Source organism: Falco rusticolus, chromosome 11 (assembly GCF_015220075.1).
Source record: "Falco rusticolus isolate bFalRus1 chromosome 11, bFalRus1.pri, whole genome shotgun sequence".
Lineage (NCBI taxonomy): Eukaryota > Metazoa > Chordata > Aves > Falconiformes > Falconidae > Falco > Falco rusticolus.
The window spans coordinates 32245201-32265960 of NC_051197.1; the positions used below are offsets into that span (position 1 = coordinate 32245201).

Sequence of the window (20760 nt, forward strand, 5' to 3'; positions counted from 1 at the left end):
CAATAGAGTAGTCTGAATCTTTCTCTGCTTTTTCCAAACAGAAGTGCTTCCTTTGGAAATTATTCATTGTTCTTTTACGATTTCTAAAAAAACCATTGATATTTCCATCCAGAGGGAGATACTTATTTTGCCTTTTGTATGAAAGTGCTTAGCATTTGTGCACATGAAGCATTAAAAAACTATGAGCCAGGCCTGCCCCACATGTCTTAAAATGTTGTGATTTTTTTTTTAAAGACTCTTCTCCTTTGTCTTCTCTTTTTTGCAGCCTGATCAATACTTTTGCATCTTTCGTATCATGTCAATGTTATAGATTCAACTGCTAGCTAGTGCTGGTGCCATTTCTCTATAAGGAAAGTAAAGCAACTGACATAATCTCCTGGGCTTCAAGAAATGGAGGAATTATGAAATATGTATACATGTGAAATGTAAGCAACATAATTTAAAGACCATGACTGTAACTTGTGTGTACAATTACGACAGTTTCCAGTACAAGAAAAACTTCTGGATTTTAGAATGAAGTGGAGGTTTTTTAACATTTGAATACATATTATTTGTCTTTTCATTTCCCTGCCATTACAATTTCAGGAAAATATTGTGGAAAGGTAAGAGGGGTAAAGATGTGCCAAAAGGTGGTTGTGGTATGTTATAGCTAAAGACTAGTGTCCACAAATGGGTTTCAGACCTGTTTTGTGAATAAAATTCACAAAATGTGTCTAGACTTGATCTAAATGAGTCTTTGGGTAGTCAAGTGAACTGTGAAATTACTAGTCTTCATCCAACCACACCTGTCTTTGGATGTGTTTCATACAGAATGCATTTTACTTCATAAAACCTCTAGATCTGATTAATTTGTGCTGGTATTGGTATAGAAATGAAGCCATATACCCTGTATTAGCTATTGCAACAAAATGCATGTAAAGTAGTGGTCAGTTCTCCTCTCTGCACTGGCTTTCTCCTCATCAGTCTCTGAAAGGCTGCTATTTTGATATTCAATGTTTTTTACAGGATTAGCTCTGGTCGCTGGAACAATTTCAACTTGCTGCGGTTATAGCAATTGCATTCTTTGGAATTAGATTACAGAATTTTCTACTGTGAAAGACACAAAGGCTGTAGACTGAATTGTTTTTGAACTAAATATAATACTATACTAACTACAGATTTTTCCAATTCAGACATGAAAGGTCCAGAAAAATCAAACAACCCAAACACCTCCATACATACCCTATCAAGAATTCATTATAAGACTACTTTTTTTTTGTAACTTCTTTTTTTAAATACCTGAGAAGCAGTAAGCAACTTGCTTAACAGTGTGGATTTCACATAGCAGCTGAGAATGTTTCTCAGATCCTTTGCACTCTGCTTCCTTCACAGGCTTTGCAGGAGTCATGATTTCTGAGATAAAAGAAACGTCACCTAGTGCCTTCTTTCAAGTAATGAAACCTAATTAGGATCTCTGTAAAAATCTGAGCATTAGCCAGATGGCACAAGTCTTCCAGTGCCTGTGAATTTTTTTTCATTAAGAATTAATATCATTAGCTTTTAAAGAATGTTTCATTTAGACATTGTTAGTCATATTACAAAAAAAAAAAAAAAATTAATAAAAGAATACTATCTAATGCCATTGCTATAGTTTGATTGCTTCTCATTTCTCTTTAATTCACAGTTGGCTACTACAGGGTCTTTACCCTTCAGGCCCCACAAATGGCAGAGCAATATTATACATGGACTTTATTACCTTCCTTTAAAAAAAAAAGCAACAAACCCAACTCTTCCCCTGAAGTGAATCAAGACAGTCTGAAATCCTTTCTCTGGGTTCTCAGTTGTGAAAACACACTTTGAAGGATTCTTTTGGTTCTCTTTCTCAGATGGTTTGTTGATATTTTGGGTGTACTTCTCTTTCTAGCTGTATTCATCATGTGTTCTTTAGGTTATGCGATAAAAGGGATCTCTGGGAAGCAGCAAGGATGGATTGTCTTTAGTGTGTACCTAACTCACCGGTATTAGATTTCATCCTTCCCTTTAAATCATGGTTTGCCTTGTAAGCTTTTTTTTGTGTAACATTTTATTTTTAAAACCAATCTGATTCCCTTAAAAGGAACATTCATCATGGCTAGTTGTTATCACAATTGCTATAATTATGCAGGTAAACTGGTTTGCCTAGTTATCTACCTTTTTGTTTTGTAAATGTTCCAAAGATTGTGGCACCAGTCCCGGTGACCTGACGACAAGAACTACAGAGTACAAAGAGCCCATCGAACAACAGGGCACCACATGGCTTTACAACCTGAAATAGCTGTGCAGGTTACTGAACTATCCGGAAAGCCCCAAATGATTTTGATGAGTAACACTTGAGTGTCCATGATAACGTATCTGCAAAGAGAGGAGCAATAAATAAAGTAGGACAGCAACGTTTTGTACTGCTCCGTTTATCTATGACAGGTTGTGTGCTTACATCCATTGCCACTTCTGAAAACTTTTGCCTTATTATATGTATATACATATGTGTGCAGAATTTGTCATAAATCTTTCTAAAGATACTTTTAGCAGACTAACAAAGGAAGTATTTATTTTCACCATGGAAATATTAACATTTGGATATTTATTCAGAACAGATAGTTTCTTATTTACTACAGTGCTAAACTGGCTAAAGCTTTATGTTGTCCTAAAAATTAATAGGTAATTAACTTTAGGTTAATAGGTAATAGGTATTAACTAAATAGTTACCAAAAAGCAAGACTCAATAGCATAATGATAAAAGTCTTTAAATTTTGCATTTTCTTGAGAAGAATTCTTAGAATATTTTAAAAATAGGTGTTTTCCAGTGTATCCGAGTGCTACTTACCTGAGACAAACCCTCCATTGGAAAGGAAGGGCTGGAAACTTTCAAACATACTTTTTCTGTGAAAGAAGACTACGAGATTATTTGAAGAACAGTGTTAATTAGATTGAGAAAGATATAAAAAAATCTACTCCATATCACTCTATCTTTTGCATATAATAAATACATTGATGGCTTCTACTGTAACTGGGCATTAAGAGCATTCTTTGCTCCTTTGTCCTGATGTTAAGTGAATGTTGCCTAGTCAATAATTTCTAGACACCAAGCATACTGGTAGCTGTTATTGACTACCCTTCACTTTTGGAGTACATAAGTTGTATTTAATTATTATAATTTAAGTTAATATTAGTATTTATTTCTTTAATAGTGATATTAAACACTAGTATTAATTTTAATCTTTCATTTATATAATTGCTCATTTTCTTTAGCTGCTCAGTGACTCTGTTCTTGAGCTTGATCCCAACTCTTGGACGAGTTCATAAGGTCTTTTTACAACTTAGAGAGTGGGATTAGATTCCCTCTGTTTTCAAAGCTAAAACTGTTCACTTTAAGTGCTACTAAAACTCGTGCCTCATCCCAATTTACTTCTTTATGCTTTATTCCCAAAACTCATGCTCTGCTAAAACATAACAATGAATTCTTCAGCAACAAAACCAGGGCACTCACGACGTATTCAAGCAGAAGACAGGTGTTCTCCTTTATTAATATATATAACTTGTCAGAAGTACAAAACTACAAAATTGGTTTACTTTGATGTATTAAATAGTTAAGAGAAACATTATGCCAACAATTTCCCTTCATTTGGCCTTGAAAGAAAGTAATGTCTGATGTGACTCTGGGTAAGAAGGAAAGGCTCTGGCACAACCATCTACAGCTCCAGATGGCCACGTCTAAGTAAGTTTGGTGGATGGATGTGAGACAAATCTGGATGTTCTTTATGTAGTGACTTTTTCTAAACAAGGATAACAGACCTTTGCAAAGAATTATTTTTCCTGTAATATATCAATGAGAAGAATTAACTCCTTGAGATTTGTTCAGATTGGAGAATTCCTGTTGATCATATGCACTTCCTTATCTACAAGGTAGAGTAACTCTAACTTCTGTGAATTGTCCAGCATCGAAAAGACTGTCCTGATCATTAACTAATGACCTTTCCCTGTTTCTTCAATTTGATGCAGTATGGCTATAGGCGATAAACATTTGCCCAGCTTCTGCCTGTAACATGTCCCTTCCATTTCTTGTTCTCTTGACCAGCTTAATTTTTAAAAATTATTCTGCAGCTGCATTGTACAGAGGAAAATGTTGCTGTCTGATAGAATTAAAGGGGATCAAGAACTGTATGAATGATCCGATCAAAGTGAGTAAAAACTTTGAAAACTGGCCTTGTGTTCATCTTTGCTGGGCTTTGCCTCTGACAATATGAAAGGAAATTATAAATGCTTGTTGAGGCAAGTGCTATTCATGTTCACCATTTGTGTCAATTTGCTGGCTGTACTCCTAATTAATCATTCCTTTAGGCTCCTATTTAGCTTCTGACAATTGCTAACACATTCTTTCAAAACCTGCACCCTATAGACTGACACTGTTTGTGGGTGTTTTCTGAAGAAGAGGATGTGGCCATGGCGATGCATTCCAGAGCGCTTTGAAATGAATTCCCAAGTGCTTCAATCACTGTTCTCCGCTCTAGGCCAAACCCAAACATTGTTCTTACTGAATGAGATGAGAGTTTCATTTACCAGCGATGTGATATTAAAATACCAAGATTCCATTACACAGGATGTATTTAAATGAAATATTATGAAAATGGAGATTGTATAACCCTCTGCATGAAATAAATGTCATTTGAAATGAAGAGTGTCCATGCTAAATTGCTGCCTGCCTTTGTGCAGGAAGCAAGAAGCAAGGGTCGTGATCCTGTCACTGAAATCAGGAATAAGAAAACTCCTCCACACCAATGCAGCGTTAAGAAGCAGACATTCCTTTATCGCAGCGCTGGATGCACAGGGGATCGTTCTACCTAATGTGCATGCCATATCTTACATTTAGGAAAAGTTATATAGACCATACATATGTTTATGCGTGACATTTCTTGGAAGAATCATACATATTCACTTGATTTCCAAGAATAGGTGGTGCTATGTTAGTTAAGCATCCTGCATGCTCCTTACAGGTATTTCAGAGTCTTCTGGGGGTCTCAAAAAATAGATGACCCTCTGCTTACAGCTGACTGGGAACCGAACTTCAATTTGCTTTCCCTGTATGGATTTATCTTGACCACAGTTCAACTTCTTTTGACAAGTCTGGGTTTAGATCCAGCTTTACAAGAAGATCTTTGCTTTAGTTCCTTCTTGGAGTTATTGATTAACTTTCCCTCAACAATATAATGTTGCACAACTAACATTTGTTAGTAATTCTCCATAGTGATTATACTGAAATAAACAATACATGGTAGCAATCTCCCTTTAGTGCAGCCTCAGCAAACATGAATTTTATTATCTAAACATAAGAAGTCTTCAAGGTTCCCTGGCTGTGTGCAAGACAGGCATGGGGAAGAACAGAAAGTTCTTTTCTGTAAAAATCTTTGCCTTAGGAGCAAGGACTGGAACCAGGCAGGACTCACATGAATATACCAGCCACTACTTTGTGAAGCCAGGCTCTGGTTTATTTCCTTGCTCTCTCTTTGTGTTTACTAATCTTGAAATTTTTTTTCAGTTTTGTGTTGAACAAAGCGAAGAACATCTTTCCTGGTCCAATAGTAGAATGGACTTCATTTCAGTTGGGCGAAGCAGGAAACTGAACATTCCCACCTCTGGGTAAATGACTGTAGTCTATCATTATTTTCTGTGGTTCGTTTTTTTCTTTCTTTTTCTTCTAGGGTCACTGGCAAAAGTACTTCTCCAGCCATGAGTAAAGGTGTAGGAGGAAGATGGGGGCTTACTTCTGTCCTCAGCTTCTTAGCTATTTCTAAATAAAGAACCATTGAAACTTTTTGGATTTTGTCCAGAGTCTCTGAAGGTCTCATAGTGCTCCTGGTATTACTCTGGGTCCTGCATTCTGCATCTCAGTGTGGTGGAGTGCACACTTCATTCATCTAAGACCTGGCCCTTTATCTTTCTGCCTCTATTTCAGTATACAGGTTTGGTTTTATTTATTTATTTATTTATTTTTGTATTTTTAGACCCTAAAGTATTTTGTGAGGACCTTTGTTGAGGTTTTCCGTGCTAGTGGAGTTTGTCAATCCCATGCTATGTGCTGTCACACATTCCTTGAAACAATAGGACCGCAAATGGATCATTAGTAATACCAAATAGATTGCTTCCCTAATTGATTTGCATTGTCACGTAAATGAATGTGTTTGTTCATGGAGCTGTACAGAGACAGGTGTTTCTCTGATATGAATTGATGCAAGTTTCTGCAGTGATGGACTTTTCTGTTGATCCCTCAGTCCCCTTGACTGTCACTTGTAAAAAAGTAGTTAAAGCATTGCAGAGACAACCTTCCAAATGTTACTCAACCATAACTATGCATTGTAATGCAATAAATGTAATGGAAAAGCCATGCCTACTGAAGTCTGCAGAGAGCTTGAGGCAGGAGCTTTCAGTGTGAGGTTTCCTGCTTACTTCAGTGGAGCCTCATTTATATCACAGTGGTAATTTCTTCCACGTTCAGCAAATGGCGATGTGTTCCACAAAAATTTTGTTCTCAGGAGACTTTCCTTGTGCTTAAAATTTTCTTTTTATTTTTAAATAGTATTCTCATAGAAACCAGACTTATCCCAGATTCATGCTACATTCATTTTCTACTGATAAAGATTTTTAATTAGTATATAATGATTTTGTGTATAAGGTATTGGTTTGGGAAGTGAGAGACCTCAATTCTACTGCTGATTTCATCATGGACCTGTTATTTACTCAAAGACTTATTACTTAATTGTGTCTATCTCTCCTCAACCTTTCATCTCCCTTGTATCTCAAAGACTGTAAATGTTCTTGGGAATGGGATTTTTTCCTACTGAAATGTAGAGAGCAAATACAATACAACCCTGATTTCGCCAAGGCATTTCAGTCATTATCATATAACATTTAAAATGTGCATGATTAATGTTATGTTCCAGATAAGCATCTTAAAGCCCAGTTTTGAAAGTTAAGCAATTTCTGAGACAATTCAAATCTTAAAAAAAAAAAAAAAAGATTTCTATATGTTCCTCTGTTGATGTTCTGGTAACTCAGTTCCCAATTCTATGATGACTTCTCTGCAAACCTGAGCATACTGTTGAGCAGTTTTACTGATGAGTGGAGCTGCTCGCGTTTGCAATGTTAAGTGTGTGTGAGTTATTGACTTAGAATGAAATATAAGAAATCATATTCTTTCCATTGTTTTGAAAAGTGATTAGTGATCTTGCATACAAATCTTCTTTGCCATGTATAGAAGATTTCTGATTTCTGACCCTTACAAGAATGAGTTATTGCATGCGGTATACTCTTACAATGAATTTATACTAGCACTCAAAAGCAGGCATTTTGGGTGAAAATACTGTCAAGTTCTTTGTGTTAGCTGCCTCATTGTAAGAATATAGAAAGCCATGTCATTTCAGCCTTTCTTAGTGTCTTTTAATTATGTGCAAACCAAAATTAATGAGCCAGTTCTCTGCATGTGAAAGAAGTCAGCAGTTTTCGGATATTTCTGTACATACACTTCACAGATTCTGACTGAGGTTAGGAAGCTACTGTATCACAAATTAATCTCATTCTGAAGGAGATGTCTAAGAAAATTAGGTGATTACTCTCTGAGAGTGCCTGTTTCTCTCTAATGTCTGTAGCAGCAGTGCAGGCAAGTAGCTCAGATGAATTGCCTGGCTTTGGGTGAGATGAATACCCTTGTGACGAGCCACGAGGGAACTTTGAGAGACTCAGCTCTGGATGTGCAAGATGGATAAAGGAACCTCCCTCCCCACCTCTGAGAACATTTTCTTTCCAAAGGAGCACCCAAAGTCAGAAACAAGTTTTCTTCTATTATGAGGAAGTTCAATACTGTGATTCAAACGAATGTAAAATATTTCAGAGATTCTGACTTAGTCTCAATGAATGTGGTATGCTGGGTGAGGCAGGTAAATATACTGAGAAGTTTTTTAATGTTTATAATCACCCCTTTTTCTGGTCTGGATGTGAGTAGTTTTCTGAAACACTGGAAGGTGTTTGCAAACACTACGTTGTTGTCTTGACATCAACTATTACAGAAGGGATAACCCTAAATGTAACTCATCTAGAGGGCTGGGGCTTTGAAAAACACATGCAATTTCTCCTTAAGAAGTAGCGCTTAATGTAAGACTACTTCATGGAGCCAGAGACAACAGTAACAGCCTATTGAACACCTGAGAAACTACAACCATACAGGTCTTGAAAGTCCCCAGTAAAGGGTGACTTGCTCTGGGTGGCACTAGAAGATGTATTTCATATCATACAGAAGTACTTTTGGTTTCTGTGATGTTAGTAAATGGGGTCAATGCAAAAGCAGATTGTCCCAAGGTAAATTGTTTTTAAATATCTGCTTTCATCTGGTATTGGAACAAAAAGTTTAAAGTATTTGTAGAAAGAATAGGCCTTTAAAAGATCAACCAGAAATCACTGAACCATTTTTTGTTTTGACTTGGTCTGATAGTACCCCATGCCTGCCTGATGTCTCATCTGAGCTGTGATTTGAGTTGTGTGAGGATCTGAGGAGCCACTCACCATATAGCTGCAGAATTAGCAACACTAGGTTACAATTGCATCAGGTCAAGATTTGGTTTTGACTGGATGGTAAATCTTTACCTTCCATTGTCTTTTATACTTGTTCTTGGAATTTTTGATAGCTGAAGGTATGAATCAGAAGGCTGACATCCTCGGTGGCTTTCAGAAGTGCCCTAGGAGGTCAGGTATTTGCCTTCATCTGCTGGTTATCAGCAAAAGATGTTCAGTGTAGAGGCAGGTACCTCTGAAATGCTTCTGGAGATTCCTGCTACAAGGCAGAGCTAAAATAGTTTAATCACCAAGCTATGGAGGAACGATGTCGTTTTACCACAAGTGATGTGGTAAATGGCTAACTACACACTGAGGCACCTTTAATTGCCCTCCAGGGGCAGGAATCACAAGTGAACATCCCTGCCATGATGCTGCAGCCATCGGTCCATGTGTGTTACTCACACAAAGTGCTGATGAAACGTGGCCCTACCGGCAAACCCGGCAGGTAAAAACTTTATGGAAGCTGAAGTTGCAAGTATCAAACTGAGGGTGCTGGGTAGTTTCTGCTGTGTACCCTGAGCAGGCTGAGGCAGGAGATGTTGTACCAGGTGTGAGGGGATCTGGATAAGGCTGGAACAAGAAAATTTCAGACAGGGTTCCCATAAAACAAAGATAAGGTTGAAGCGTCTCACATAAGCCATTTTGTCTTATCATGACAAAAAAGGATAAAGACCTGGTAATGCCCACGGCAACCTTTGTTGAAGCCTTTTGGATTTTATATCATTCCATTTTCCCCTGACACATGTGGCTTACCTTTAGAGTTAAAAGTCCCTAGACCAAACGTGCAACTTGGTTTGGGTTCAGTAAATCTGTCCAAATTTTCTCCAAACCTGGCTGTGGCTGTTCTATGGACAAGGCAGCCGGCTGGCACTTCCCGACTAAGAGTCTGTCGGCATTGCAGACCTGGGACCTTGACACAGGCACCACACCACCTCAAGAAGAGCGACAACCCCCGTGGCTGGCGCTGTGATCACCAACAACCACGGCAAAAGATACTAAATGGTTACGGTGCATCCCAGGTGCAATTCACTACGGCATCAAAGCAGGAAGGGAGTGTTTCAGCTCGGTATAATCTGACCTCAGATACATTTGCTTTTATTGTCTTAATGTATTTTATATGTTTTGAGCAAAAATGATATTTTGCCATAGGGAAAACAGTTGGAGGATTTCTGATCAGTGGGACTCGTAAGGAAGCTTCTTGATTTAATCAAATACTTGTCAAGCGCAATTCACACGTCTCTCGCTGCAATTAAAGGAGCCATTTTCCTGAAGGAAGGCAGGCGTTTGGTTAGACATTGTTTTAAATGGAAAATATGACATGCTTTGTCAGTATCTTTAAAATGACAGTCTTGCTCCGTGCTGATTTTGTCTCTGTGACTGGCTGGTTAGAACTGAAATAGATTTTAGGGCAATAATTTAGCAGGGTTTTAATTAGTTTGCTATTTACCCCTGATACTTTGCTCAATAAAAACCCCTAGAAAATATTTTTTTCCTATGAAAGGGCTACATATCAAAATTCAGACACGAGCACGGAAAGGTGCGGTACATTTATGACCTTGTGTGATTAGTGATCTCTGAATCTAATCTTAAGGTACTTTAATGGACTATAATTATCTACAGTGTATAGTTACTGCCTTTCCTGAGATTGATTTAAAATTGCCTCAGGAGGCAAGTGCTGTGTAATTATCTGATAAGAACTAAACTTGATACTCTGACTGGAAACTTTTGGAAACACAAAAATAAATATAGTTCAGGACAAAACTTACTGCTGGCCAGCTTCAGAAATGAAATCTGTTCTCACAGGCTGTCTCTGCAGTGACAGATAAAGAAGAAAAGGGGAAAAGCTTGCAACCATTTTCAAGATATCAGCCTAATTTAGCAAACTTAGGGGAAGGTGGTCTTGCTCACTGCCACAGATGTTCTTACAGAATCATAAGCAGAAGAGAGGAAGGTGAAGGAGAGATATATGTGAACTCCTCTTACCTGGATGCTAGACAATAGGTTTTATAATAAAATAAGCAAGATGCTCAGGAGATTGTGTTTACAGAAATTAGTGACTGCAGGAAGGGAGGCAGGTCTTGCAAACATTTAGCAGGTTGTACCCTGACTCTGGGAGTATGCACTCTGTGCTAACACCAGAGTTTCCAGAAGAAGACAATCCCCATGCTAATGTGATGTTCTCACTGGAGCTGATGACACAGCTAGGACTAATGCCATTTCAGAGCTTCACCAAATTCATCACTTTTTAGTATTTAACACATGGTACTGGAAACACTGCTGAATGCTAGGAAAAATCAGAACATTTCTGATATTTCCTTGCACTTTCCCTATTATTTCAAAAGTCTCTTTGCTCTTTGGACCTACCCCAACAGTCCGAGGTTCCTTGAGAAGTTTTCTGTCAGAGGCAGGATGGGACAGTAGACTCTCTTTGTGTTGACTGCAGTAAGAGTTTGGGAATTTATATCAAATTAATGAGATGCCATCTCAATGAATAATTGTTTTTTTCTCTAAGGTTTTGAAGATACATAGATCCCATCTGTGCTGGGACACAGGATGCTGATTTCTTGGCTTATGCTTTTTCCTTTCTTTTTGCTTGCAGTTAGCTTGGCTTGGTTAGGGCTGAAATGCTGTGTTTAGGAAATGGGGTGTACTGATGAGCTGCAGAATGGCCCGAGCTTTTCCACATCCTGCCCCAGTCATGCCTCATTGTCCTAAATGCATTGACAAGAGTTTGGCCCAGTGGTATGGTGCTGAGAATAGATGTGCTGTACCACCAGAGACTTCAGGAGCCGACAGCAGCCAAGCTTAGGACAGGAACCCTGGGCATGTCCAAGACCGTGGTTAAAGATGAGAAATAAGAGACTGCATGGAGCGTGGAATTATAGACATGTCTTTTAAGGAAATGACTGCTTTCTGTGAGAGCACCTTTCTACTTCTTTTAGGTATTACTGGTTTATCTGGTGGGTTATCTAAATAGATAATGAGCATGCAATGAATAAAACCCAATCTATCTGCAAATCATGGAATATAAGAAATCACTGTGTTTTCAGGTTCAGATCTGTGGACAGCTATGCTCAGTTTCCTGTCCCTGAGAGATACCAGCACATGATGCACTGAAGAACGATGCACTATTATCCCATGGCAAAAAGATCTTTATACTGAATGACATGTTGCTTATCTCCTGCAGTCTTCTACAACTATCAGTGATAATTTTCTAACACAAAAGCTGTTGTACCTTCCACAATGTAACTCAATTTTGGACCTTTTTATGAGGAATGAAGGTAAATCAATCTCTGAAATGAAAGTTGTCGGTTGCTTAAGGATCATTGACTTCAGCTAGATTGTTGTTGACGTAGACAGGAGACAGTCCATATGTACTTAACGCTTCAAAAGGTGAATTTCTTAAAGTGAAAGAAGTGAAAAGATAAAACTTAGTTGAAAGCAAAATTTGAAAGAGTAAAATGTGAATGAAGTTTGGAGCTTGGAGGACCCTCCCACCAAAATGCCACAATTCAGCAAGCAGGGTGAGGGGGGGAATTAAAAAAGAAACACTTCTAGCTTAAAGTCCATTCTAGTTCAGTGGAGAAGTGAAGGAAAAAGTAAAAATAATCATAATAAAAAAAACAATGCAAAAACAGACAAAAAGGAAATTAGCTGGTGATATGATATGGAATCTAAAAATACTAAGAAAGAACCACACCTGGCAGAAGGGTTTTCTTATGTAGAAAGAAAAGTTTCTTCTTTTGGAAGAAGAAACCTTTGCAGTGTTACAGTGGTAGATGAAGATGATGAGATCCCTAATAGTGACTCAGTAATGACAACACAGTTGAATATTTAAAGAGAACAACCCTCCACATCAAAGTCCACATGTATCTGACTATTTCCAGCTTAGTTAGCATGACATCAGTTGTGGATCTAATATGGTATTCAATTAATACAGAATGAGAGGATGGGAACAGAATGAACACCAGATAGTGTGGTTTATGGAAATAGGCTCTTGCCAAGCAAGACTTGTTTAATTACGATGAGATTAAAAATTTAGATGGTAAAAGAAGTGATGAGCTTGGTATACCTGGTCCGGTAGACTTCTGTAAGGCGTTTAACCTAGTTTACATGACATTCTGTAAAAGAATTAGTGATACTGTATCAAGGAAGTTCACATTTATTAGATTAAAAACTGACTGACACAGTTGAAGATGTAGCTACTGCGGAATAGCCGTCAGACTTTTTTCTTTTTTTTTATTCCCCCCCCCTAACTGGGGTCTGCATGGATTGGGAGTAGGCAGAAGTTATTCAATATTTTTATCTAGAAGCAGTGCAAACTCATTGCAGATAAAGCACAGAGATGACAGAGGGCTGGTGAAGTGGTAAATAATGAGGAAGCTTGGGAACAATCTAGGTAGCTTGACAAGTCAGCCCACTCAAAATGAGTTTGTTTTAATATCATCAAAGTAAGGTCAGGCAAGGTTTATATCTTTTTTTTTTTCTTTTTTTTTTTCTTTTTTTTTTTTATAACAATTGCTGTAGCTGGAAAAAAACTAGCTGTTCAGGTGTGTAAGCCCTTCTTAGGCTTATACATATAGGACCAAGGAATGAAAAGCAAACCTATAAACCTTCAGATCAGTGAATATAATTAAAAAAAAACAACCACCACCACAACCCCACCCCTCACCCCAACCCCTCAAACCCAGAAGCAGTAATTCAAGGCTTGTCAGCAGCCCAGGTACATTTGAAGCTTTGCCACGGTAATGAAATAGATCCCCGACGGTGGGTGCCTGGAGTAAGGCTGGGAGAGGTCAAAGGGGGCTGCAGGGGGCTAGGAGGGTCCACGAGACCCCCGTGAAGGGCCCTGTAGCAGCCTGTCATGTGGAATGCTTGGTGGCATTTTGCTGAGGGGTTTGGAGATAACACAGCGATGGCAAGTAGCCTTGAGGGTTGCTCCCTGCCTCCCAGCCCACTTCTGGGGCCGCTTCTGTGGGCTCCACGGTCCCTCGGGGAGCAGGGTGCCCACCCAGGGCTGGCTGCTCGGCAGGGTGCCAGCTCAGGAGCAATGCTGCTGGTTCACAAGGGTCAGCTGCTGGGAGAGCTCAGCGAAGAACAGCCTGACCTCTTCTTACCTCCATCTCCAGACCAGTTGTTAGTGGGGGAGCCAGCATGTTTTCCACCGATGCGCAATGCAGTTCTCTGCTTAAGTTTTCACTGCGGTAGAAATCCAAGCAGACTTGCTAGATTTTTGTTCTAGATATATAATTTACTGGCTGTTTTGAAGCAAATGTCACTTTCTTTTTATATTTATGAACAGCTGGGGATCATGAGGCAGCTGTTTAAGGAACTGTATTTACTTTTAGATGTAAACAAAATATTAAAGTGCCCTCCAGAAATCTCTGTGCTCACACAAACATCTCATATTCTATATTATTTATATGCGTGAGTGTGTGGGTCGCTGCAGCTCGTTTCTGTCTGATACATTAGCTCTCCCTGTGTGACAGGCTCTCTCTAGATAAAGCAATCTGCAGGGAGTAGGCACACAATTGCTGGAGGGCCACTCCAAAGATGCTGTGATGGAAAAAAAATTTCCTTTTTCTTTCATCTTAGATGAGGAAGATGAAAAAAATGTCCTTAAACATGAATTTTCCTTGCTGGTAAAAACTTGGTAGATTTTCCTCATGAAAAAATTAAGGAACATTAAAATACGTATTTTGCACCACTTAGAAGATTGTGATGGAAAGATGCAACACTGCTAAACCAGATGCTATCCTCCTTACTCATGCTGAGCATCGGCAGACATGGAAAGACATGCTTTCTTTAAACCTATTACATATACTTGCTTGCAGTCTTAAAATTCTCCCCGAGTCACACAGACTTCCCTGCCTACCGGGGAGATTGCCATTGACCTGTGTGCTGTTCCCATTTATTTTAAAAATACAGAGAAGAAGAGACTCTCTCCTGGAAGGTTAATTAGAGTGTTCAAGGTTTCTAGATTGTGACTCTCATTTTCACCAAATTATTTCATGTGCAATTGCCTGATGACAGTCTTTCTAAGGGCTTTCCTTGGGCTTGTCAAAGGACTGGATGGGAGACATACAGAGCATGTCTTCTGAATACAGAACGACAATTTGTCAATTCTGGTGAAAATTCTTGCAAACAGGTCTACAGATGTGTTAGAGGCAGGTGAAGCGAGTGACTGGGTGTGATGACCTGATAACTGGTTCCAGAGGGTTTGCTCATGAAGGGGTGGGGAGCTGCCTATGAGCTGTATCTGGGCGCCCTGCGCCTGTCCTGACTCACACCACAAGAATTCTGGCCTTTCATCTTGGCAAGAATGAGTACGACATTTTACTAGGAGCCAGCTTTCTTAGAATGTGGGTTTTTTTAAATCCTTTCAGCTTCCGCTGAGGTCAGGAGAAGGCTGTGGGTGGACACTCCTCTGTGACGTTCCAGTGCTTCTGATCCGGGCCATTCTGGACCGTGAAGAGGGATGAGGGTAGCAGGGACTTAATTTAATGAGAAGACTAAGCTACTTCTCCTTCATTGGGGCTGGCTTCTCGGCAGGTGGGCTGGAGGCAGGAGTCACTCAGAGGAGCAAATGGCAGATATGGGAAGGCAGGTGGGAATTAGAGCACGGCATGGGGATCAGCAAGGCCCAGGATGGGGCTTATGAGAGCCAGAGGGCTTGAGCCTCTTCTGTTTGGAGGCCTTCATCATGCTACTAACAGGAGCCTCACCTTCCTCCCACGCCTGCCTTTACATTATGGCTGTGTCCACCTCAGTTGGTTTGTGTCTCCGTCTGAGCTCTTCTGAAGTGATTGACATGCATCTAGCAACGATATGTGCTCTCCAGCTGCACTAACCTTATACCCTTGGTGTTCTGAGACAGCCTACGCTTATATTGACTGAAACACATTATAAATTTGGGTTATATCCATATTATCAGAGGAAAATTTTTATGATTACATGACAAGATGCCAAAAAAACCCCCCAAACAATCTAAGACCTATGAAAATCAGCAGTATGTGCTGAGAAAAATCAATAAGTAATTTGCCCAGAGAATCCCAAAGAGCATGCATGTTTTTTGAGACTTAGAATAACTTTTGCTTATTGATTCTTAAAATCTTCTGAACAGGTAGATATGTAAATACAGGGATACTGCTCCTCTGGAGTTCAGTGGGAGGAGGATCAGGCCCTGAGCTGGCAGCTTTGGGATTTAGAAAGATATGCTCTGCTGCTTAATGAAACTGTTTAATTAGAAAACTTTGTCACAGCCTATATGTGGCTTGAAGGCAGTTTTATCAAACAGGCTGAATAATTCTTTCCAACCATTAAAGCTGATTGGTATTCTTAGCTTTGAAAGGAGAGAAACACGGAGAGCACTGATAATGAGAGCTGGGCAGCATTCAGGGAGTCTTTGTCTTTTGAGCAGGTACTTGTGGCTTCTTCAGGCAATTTGCCACCTGACAAACCAAAATTAAACTGAAATATTCATAACTACATATTTTGACTGACTTTTAGTCAAGACTGTGCAAAGCCAGTGTTAAATCAGAACTAATTTAACTCAATATGACCATACATGTAACCATGCCTACTTTTAACCAGTTTAACTCTATGTTCATGTCGTTTTTTTTTAATTTTCATTTTAAAAGCTTCTGGTTCTGTCAGACAGTGGAGTACCTACTGCTAATACAGTCTATATTTCTGAGTGTCTTGCCTGAGGAAAACAAAGGAAGCATAAATGAAGAACCCAATTTTTAAGCACAATTTTAGTGCAATTTTAAATGTACAAAATTGTTTCCTTTTCACCGTAAATTGCTTGTAAGTATAAAACTCACATTCTGCATATTCTCCCTTATTCACACTGCTGGATATTAAAGGACAGGAGGGGCTCTCCACAAATGAGAGTGACAATGCTATTATTACTAGAATGCCAAAGGAACAATTTTGTGTTATTTCTTGATTGATTTTTTTTTAATCTGCAAATGTATCCAAAATATTGAAAATTTATGTGAGAAGAAAGTAAAAAATTATGTCAAACATATGCTTCTCTGTTCTTAAAAATGTCAGTGGTTTTGGATTCCAGTTATTCAGCTGCTCTTCCTGACTTAGTATGTTGCCTGATCTAATTTTACTACCGGGTACCTCATATGATTGTTCTCCAAAACTCAGGCTCATTTCCATCATGTCACGAGACTCATAGAGCGTACCTCAGTGTATAACAAAGAAAGGTGCTGTTCAAGGAACATCTAGGTCAAAGTCAAAGTGGTAAAGCAGGGGTTTCTGCATTTGGATCTACTCATCGACTTCAGCTGGGAAATATTTTGGTTTTGAGTTAATATCCAAATCTACCCCTTCCATTAAACATTGAGATAAAAACTTCTTAGATAAGCATTGCACATGGATAAGCATTGAACAGATTCCTACTGTGGTCATAAAGGAAGATTATTCAGAAGATTAGGAAGAATTGTTTCTAAAAGGATCAATTTAACCTTAATGCCATTCTTGAGGATTTTATCAAATTAGATCAATAGAATCAGGTTTTAAAAAGACATGTAAGAACCAAGTATAAAAAAATGTGGGCAATAGTTTTAGAAATGCTCTGTGGCCATCAGCACAGACTTTGATCCTGTGGACATATTTTGTGAAGCTTACCAGTATGATGGTATTTTTTTTTTTTTGACCTATCTAATAAAAATTTCCTTTGTTACTGCTTACGTCTATTGCCTCTTATGCTCTTGCTGCACACATCTGAGGAGTGCCTGCCTTGGTCTTCTCTATCAGATAGCTGAGGTCTTCCCCTCTCGACCTGCTGGCAATGCTCCTCCTAATGCAGCCCAAGACACCATTGGCCTTCTTTGCTGCAAGGGCATGCTGCTGGTTCATGTTCAATTCTGTGTCCACCAGGACCCCCAGGTCCTTCTCTGCCAAGCTGCTTTCCAGCTGGTCAGCCCTCAGCCTGTACCGAGATTATTTCACCCCTGGGGCAGGAGTTCGCACTTTCCTTTATTGCCTTTATTAAATTTCAGAAGGTTCGTGCTGGCCCATTTTTCCACCCTGTTGAGGTCTCTGAATGGTGGCCAGACCTGTCAGCATATCTGCATCTCTCACTGGTTATGAATCATGGGCAAATGATGTAAGTGCACTCTACCTCTCAACCAGGTCTTTTAATAAGCTCATTGAGCAATATTGGCACCAGTATTGATCCCTGAGAGACAGAGATTGAATTTATGAGTTGCCCTTCTTAAAGAAAATCTGTGGAGTTTTTCAGTGACTGCTGCTCCCGACCAGGGGGGCTTTCTTTGGGGACAGCCACAGCCCTTTCAAGACATCAGTAGCCTCTCTGATGTAAATGATGAGTGAATTATGCTGCAACTTTTTAGCAATGACAAACGATTTCAGGTTTTTTCACAGCCTATTAAAGAACACTAACAGCACTCACAGCTTTGGTATATTTAATGCATTTTTGGTAGTTTTTCTCAGCATGTCTGCATCAAGATTTGAGAAGAGGCTTGCCCTAGCAATGCTAAGAGACCCAAACTAGAAGACAGCTCAACAGTTTCAGGGTTCCAACTCACACTACCAGGTTAGGGGGACTGGATACTGTGTCACAAAGTTTTATTTGCCCCCTGCCCCTCTGTCATACTAAAAAACTTCTGTAAGTCCTGTCCCTAGGTTACCTTATGGGATTATTAGGGGAGAGCGTTTTTTCCTTTAACACCTCACAGTAGTATATGGTTTAAGACAGAATATAGCATTTTCTGAAATCAGCTCAGAGGGCTTCCCCCTACACACATGTGACTTTTGGAGATAAAGTTTTGCACTTCGATAGGGTTCCTCTCTTTTACAAGGCAGCTCATTTGAGTAGAGGTTTGAATGAGCTCCTATTAATTTAAGGAAATAGGTTTTTTTTCATTTTTTTCAGAGATACCCTTTTATAATGGAAATCTCATACTCTTGGGTTTTAGGAAATAAGCCACAAAGGAACACTTCAGCATCTGTTTTTCACTGAAACACTTTAAACAGGTAAGAATAGTTATTTTGCATTGGAAAACAGACCCATTTACAGCAACTACTATTAATACTGCTAAAAAAATTATTTAACTGAAAAATAAGATGTGAAACACTTTTAGCTAAAACCTTTCAGATGAGGCACAGTAGGCACTAAACCCCACTTTCTGATGGAATAAGTTTGCGTAGAATAATTAAAACCTGCGTGGGAAAATAGTTTTGTTCAAGGTAGGAAGCTTCTCCTGGACCCAGTGTAAATGCATTCCAGACAAAGAGTGTGCTGGTTTTGAGGACTTTGACTGAGGAACACAGTACTGTTGGCTGAGGCATCCCTCCTGCTTTTGGCAGTGCTGTTTCTTCAGCAGAAGAAAAGGTGATTTAAGAGGACAGATAAAGCTTCAGTCTGTAGACATCTCCAGATACTTGTCTTGGTGCCCTTTGCAAGGTGGTGCTGGCTTCTGGAAGATGTACCTTCACTCACTTCACAAGCCCTGGGGCTTGTCCGGCACGGTGCATTTCTGATATTGCTGCACCACCTTCTGGAGCTGATCCCAGAGGCCAAGTCAAGCCAGTGGGCTCAGCGATCTGGTACGGCTGGGCACGTGTGAATGCTTTGAAACAGAATGTGGATCTACTGCCAAGCGAGAGCCCTATGGTGAGCTGTGCCATTCTGCCTTTTGTGTGCTTTGCTTATTTCTCCCTGATTTCCTCTATTACCCTTGATGCATCATGACATACAAATCTGGTGAGGGAGCAGGTGGGTTTTTACAGCCAGTACCATTTTCTCTGTGTGCTGGAAATTGCTGGATAGGAGTCTATATACCTGCTTTTACACCCTTCAGAGACCAGAGTTACTCGTGTCACTGCATGGAAGCCCTAATTCAGCAAGGCATTGAAGAACGTTCTGACTTCAAAGCATATGAATGTATTATTTGAAATCACATCGTTATAGTTAAAATATGCTTTGCAGATGCTGATGAGCAGCTTACTTCTGACAGGTTTTGCAGTTCCAGGGTACTGTGTTGCCTCATGCTTGCACAGTGTACAGACATCTCAGGCCAGTGCAGAGGGGCCGGTCAAACTACAGGCATTTCTCAGTGCTGGTTTTAGCTACTCTGTATCAGTCCTCTCAGGACTCCATGTGACTTTACTTTTCATAAATCACTAGTTATGAGTGCTAAAACTGCCCAGACTCAACAGTGAAAGCAGCCTGCAAAGGTAACAGGAACAAGGCAGAGTAGCTGGCTGACTGTTTTTCAGACTGCAAACCTCTACCAAAAAATCTCTGCAGTCTGTCTCCTCCTCTCAGTGAAAAGATTTTGTCATTTTTCTGGGGCTTTGTTAGAATCCATCTACAATTGTTGTAATTTCCCTAACCAGTTATGGACAATGGGCTAAAATACCTTACAAGGATGAGGCAAATGGAAATTTCTCTTGCTGTCCAGCTCAGGGTGCTGTAAATGAAAATATCCATAGTATTTACATCTCTTACGTTAAAATTGCTGTCATAAGTCTCCCAGTGCCTTAGTAACATCACCAAATAATTTTATTTTTTTTTCCACAGGACTGGACATTTTCATCCCGTTGTGTTATTTCTTTGTATTATTTATATTTTAGTTTGTGCTATTAGACCAGTCTGGCATTTTCCTAAGTAAGAAACCGTCTGCTGATTTGCGCAACACCTGTCACTATTTTAAAGCAGGCTGACAGCTTTAATAAAACCTTTTTGCAGGGAAAGAAAGAACCATATTTCACGGGGTCTGGTGGGAAAGCAGGCATCTCCACTCCCCATCGCATCCCGCCTGCCACTGCTGAGCATGTGGCAGTGCTGAATCAATAATTGCCGCTCTCACCACCTCCGAACTGTCTCTCGGCAGCTGGGAATTTAAACAAGTAACTCCCCAAACAGTACATCCTCTTCTCCAGTCTTTGCATGCTTGTTAGCTTTCTTCTTCCCCTTATGTTTTATTTGGAATGCAGTTCATTACCATAAATGCTTTGCCACATTAAATTTTTTTTGGCAGCTGCATAATAGATGGATGGCTTCTCTCACTACAGGGCATGAGGACCTTAAATTATGAATACATTTACTTTCAGGTGTGGGGATTTGGGTTTTGGTTTTTTTTGTGATGAGGGGGCTCT

At 39.6% G+C, this 20760-nt stretch overlaps 1 long non-coding RNA gene across 1 annotated transcript; it reads left to right on the plus strand.

The window, feature by feature from the left end:
* Positions 1–531: 531 nt before the first annotated feature.
* On the plus strand, positions 532–18313 carry LOC119155327. The gene is made up of 3 exons (XR_005106687.1): positions 532–611; positions 4844–4849; positions 18304–18313. It is a non-coding gene; the product is annotated as an uncharacterized LOC119155327 (long non-coding RNA).
* Positions 18314–20760: the final 2447 nt, after the last annotated feature.